The sequence below is a fragment of the Glycine max genome, chromosome 4 (genome assembly GCF_000004515.6).
Source record: "Glycine max cultivar Williams 82 chromosome 4, Glycine_max_v4.0, whole genome shotgun sequence".
In the NCBI taxonomy this organism is placed as follows: Eukaryota; Viridiplantae; Streptophyta; class Magnoliopsida; order Fabales; family Fabaceae; genus Glycine; species Glycine max.
Window position 1 is genome coordinate 17,781,525 of NC_016091.4, and position 5,334 is coordinate 17,786,858.

The 5,334-nt window shown below is 28.0% G+C and overlaps 1 long non-coding RNA gene across 1 annotated transcript; it reads right to left on the reverse strand.

Annotated features, from left to right (window-relative positions):
• Positions 1 to 3,990: 3,990 nt before the first annotated feature.
• On the reverse strand, positions 3,991 to 4,560 carry LOC100779736 (uncharacterized). Its single transcript, XR_413922.4, has 2 exons — positions 4,424 to 4,560; positions 3,991 to 4,298 (listed from the first exon to the last, which is right to left on the reverse strand). It is a non-coding gene; the product is annotated as an uncharacterized lncRNA (long non-coding RNA).
• Positions 4,561 to 5,334: the final 774 nt, after the last annotated feature.

Here is a 5,334-nt window from a genome sequence, read left to right on the forward strand (position 1 = left end):
TTTTATTCACATTCTAATTTGACACATTTAATTTGACTATCAATTGTGAATTTTATTTATCAGATATAAATAACTTTAGAATTATGGTAATCACATTTATAGTTGAAATAACAACACGCTAACATTCTGGAATTATTTGTTGTTATCAGTGGTCTCCAAGAACAACATGTGCAATTGGAACAAAATTGTTCTTGATTTCCTTTCTTCAAGGTGTCATATGTTAACAAATTCTCATTATTGCTTCCAGGTTGGTTGAGAAGATTAACAATTCGATTAGGCAAGATCCTAATTCAAAATCTATTATTGGAGTTCTTGATATCTATGGGTTTGAAAATTTTAAGTTCCATAAGTAAGCTAATGATTTCATCTAGCACCTATGGTTTAGTATTTAGCCTTGAATCTCATAAATTTATTTTTCTTAGTTTTGAGCAGTTCTATATTAATTTTACAAATGAGAAGTTGCAACAACATTTTAATAAGGTTTGGTAATTTCTGGTTCAAATTTGTGGTCTATAGTCTATAAAAAAATTTCTTGGATAACTGAGTTTATTGATTCCCCCCCCCCCCTGAATTACTACAACATGTCTTTAAAATGGAACAAGAAGAATACACCAAAGAAGAGATCGATTGGATGATTGATAATTGAATTTTTATAAATTATTTAGACATGTTATGTGATATGTTAGTTAAATAGTTATCAAAGTAATATAGGTGATTTGCTATATATTACATGATTTCATGAATAAATCTTCTTTATTATGCAGAAAAAATAGTAGGTTTTTTTTCTAATTTGTTTTTAAAAAAAGACATTTTAAGATGGGTCTTTGAAAATCGTCTTAGAATGTCTATATTCTAAGACGGTTTTGGAAAAATCATCTTAGGATTTTCAAGTTTTTTTAATTTTTTTAAGAAAAAAAGATATTCTAAGACGGTTCTTTGAAAAAATGTTTTAGATTGTAGACATTCTAAAGAATTCTCAATTTTTTTTTTAAATACATTCTAAAACGGTTATTTGCCTAAAAATCGTCTTAGAATGAGAGCTTTTCTAAGACGGTTTTTTACGAACCGTCTAGAAAGTCTTCACTTTTTCATGACATTGGATTCAAAAACAATTCAAATCGTCTTAGAATGCTTTGAAAAACTGTCATGAAACCCTATTTTTCCCGTAGTGTTTACACTTTTTCCTAGTAGATAATATGAAACTATTTTCATTTTTTTTCCTTTATTTTACTTTTAACTTGGAAATTACAAATATTATTAATTTTACAAAGGATTGTGGAATACAAGATTAACTTTTTGTTGGTAAAAATTCTAGATATTGCCATAGGTTTTAATTTAAAATTCAATTTTCATTATCAATTAGTAAATTTTTACTTTGTTTGAGAACTGTGATGTTACAATTTACAATCCATTATATTTAATATAATAACTCCTAAACTCTATAGGGTGAAGGTGGAGACTATCAAGATTTTGCTGGCATAGTTCTTTTGCTACTTATAAACTCCACCATCAGTTTCATAAAAGAAAACAATGATGGCAATGCAGTTGTTGCCCTTATGGCCAACTTAGCCCCCAAAGCAAAGGTTATTCCCCTCTTCATTGATTTAACAGTAGCTTCCTACATCACTATTGTATGTTTTTGTTTTCCTTTTCTAATGACTTTGTTATACTGTCTTGTTTCCATTTCCTTTGACATCTAATATAATTTTCCTTAACAAGTACTTCACGATGGAAAATGTAGTGAAGAAGATGCTTCAGTGTTGGTTCCCGACACATAAACAATGGGGATGATTGAAGGAAAAACAATGAAAGGAAGAAAGATATATATTAATCATAATTATTCTTAATTTAAAATTATATAGTTACTTAATTAAAATAATCCTAACTACCTTAATTATATACACTTTGCGTTCATGAAGAAGCTTCTCAAATATAGTTATATAGTCTTTCTTCATGGTAGAATTGAATATTAGGAAACTGCAATAAAACATAATAAATTAAAAAAAGGAATTTTTTAATAGAAAAATTTGTATGCATTATCAATTTTACACTCTTACCTTGTCATCTAAAAAAATCAAATCAAGGCTAGTTACTTGGCTCCAGATATTGAAATCAGTACTCAACCACAATCAAATGACTCAACTAAAGCCTTGTCAACTTGTTACTTGGCTTAATGTCAAAAGCTATATACCTCTTGGGTTGATACGATTTGAAGTTTCATTTAAATTAGGCCATATAATTTTAAAAAATAAAAACAATTCAACAAATAATTATAAAGTTGATATGATTTAAATAATTCATAACCTTAAACAATGGTATGACAATTGACGAGTTAATTATCGTGTGCATATATTTATTTCTATTTTGGACCCAGACATCAGTCATGGTGTATCAGATTTGGGTCAATTTGACCTCATTTATCTATCCTATCTTATAAAGATAAGAATATTAAAAATATATTTAAGATAAAAGTCTCGTCAGTTATAATTGAACCAAAATATAAAAAAGTGAATATATATATATACATACATATATATATATATATATATATATATATATATATATATATATATATATATATTCAATTATGATGATAAAAAATTAATATAATTGAAGACCATCCATTTTAGCTATTCTAAAGACATGAAATTGAAGCTTAAAATGAGGTAAAGCTGAAAAAAGTATTGGAAGAAAGGCAATACTTTTGCCCTATGACAACTATAGTCTAAAATAAATAAAAAAATCATCATTTTTTTTTTGCAATGGTTTTAAAACAAAAATATCTAACTAAAATTAAAATTAAAGGAATGGATTTGTTCCATAAAGGGGTTGGATTCTTGCAATCACATTACCATGAGATCCTAGGCCTTTAATAAATTTCATCAACATGATATATTTTTCTATTATAATAGAAGTTTTAAAAACTAATAATGACATGATTACCTTTGACATTGTAATGATCTCATTAGATAAAATAGTAATAGTAATAGTAATAATTAGAGAGATAAGAAGTCAATTATAACCGAAATTGGTATAAAAGGTGCTCATTTATTGTGGTATATATTAAAAATATAATATATCTAAAGTTAAATTAATTTTAGTTATTCAAAAGGCATGTAACGAAAACTAAAAATGAGGTAAAGTTACAAAAATCAAAGCCAAACCCACATAGTCCGTGGGTTAAGCGGGACAGGCCCAAAAATATGACATAACCATGGACTGTTTAAAGAAATTGGTCCGTTACCCGTGCAGATCGTGGGTCCTGCGAACCAGTCCATAAACCTGAGTCTGTTTACCCACCCCTATGTTCATGACTTAATTTTAATTTATTTACTCAATGAACCAAGACGGTCATAGACAACGATCGTCCTTGTGTTCATTCAATCTATTTACAAAATTGCCATCATGTGGCATTCTAAGACGATTCCTTGTGACCGTCTTAGAACCTGCGACATAAATAATAATTATAATAACATTAATTACAAAAATATTATCGCATTATTTTCTAAGACGATTCTACAAAATCATCTTAGAATGACTTACTATCATAGAAGGTAGCTTTTCTAGTAGTGTGAAAAACTATGTCCACCAGATGCAACTTGAAGCAACATCCAGATATTTTAATCCTGGGATGCGGAGAGAGAATAATGATATACGTTTCAAATTTTGTTCAGAACACGCATTTAATTAATTAAATTAGATTGACGTTATTTAATAAACACTAAATAAGATTCATGTCATTTTGTTTTTTATAAAGATGTGATGCACATAAAATAATCCATACAACAATGGATACAACACTATTTTTTTTTTAATTTTCTCATGTGATGACATGTAATAAATGATTTTCAAAAGAAAGATACACACAAAAAATATTGTACAAACTATTGTCTCAATTGTTGTACAAATAACATTTCTTATTCTTCTTCAGCGATGCTATATGTCTTGAAACTAAAGGTAAGTATCAATGAGAAAAGATTACGAAAGGTATTTAAAGCTTAAGTTTTATTAAAATTCATGAGATGTTATTTGGTTACACCAAAGAGGGATGCAACCCAAGCCTTCGATTAATCTTTGATTGTTGCCATCCATATACTAGATAATAACAACAGAAGACCCGTTTACTCAATTTGGAGGTGCTTGAAAACGAATATCCTCAACGAAAGGTTGTTTTGGACACTGGCACCATGTGTAAACGCATCTACAACCACAAGTTGGACAAGAATATTGGCATTGTGAGTCGTTAGTGCAATGCAAACGCACAATGGGTCCTCTTGCCTCTAATTTCATGCATAGATCTGCATCAACAATCAACACACGAGGATAAGAGCAACAATAATCATATGTAGGACACAAAATATTTGAAGATAAATTAGCTTGGGAACGAGTGAGGATAGATGAAAAGCATGATTTAATTTCTCACCTGATGCAATGATGAAGAAAGCCAATAAGAATGCCAGCTTGACAAAAGAATTCCTTAAAGCGTTCATCTTGTTTGTGGAATATGGTGGTTAAATGCCTCCTTATATAAGCAAATATGGTGGATTATTTTTATTATTTCTAAACCCGCATAGTATTCAACAAGGTTTCATGTTCTTTTCCCCATTGAGTGTAATAAATACAAATAGAGAATAAATTAATTAAATTAATTTCATTGAGTATTTGTAATTTTTATTTTAATAATATTATTATTAAAAGAAGAATTTATACATTAAATTGACAAATTCATTAAACTATCTATTTAATTAAATTATTTAAACATTTAAAATTAATTTTTTTAGAGATTTTGAAATAAAAAATCACTAATGGTGAAATTATGTTGACCATGTTTTTTTCTACATTCATGTTTGAATAATTTTAAGAGTCAAAATAATTTCAAATATTAATTTCATTAACTATTGTTTTGAATATTGATGAACCGAACATTAATGTAATATTGTAGTAACCGATGCATTGAAATAAAAAAATCACTAATGGTGAAATTATGTTGACCATGTTTTTTTCTACATTCATGTTTGAATAATTTCAAGAGTCAAAATAATTTCAAATATTAATTTCATTAAATATTGTTTTGAATATTGATGAACCGAACATTAATGTAATATTATAGTAACCGATGCATTGAATGCAAATATTAAATATAAATGAACAAAAAAATGAATATATCAAGGCAGAAAAGAGAGAATATATATACTATGGTTTTAGGAGGATTACTTTGTGAGCGTCGTGAGTTTTGGCATTTCACTAGTAGCAGGCTAACCTCATATTTCGCCCTTTTACATTGACCCACCATTGATATTGACGCAGTATCATATGCCTAGCTATATGCGTATC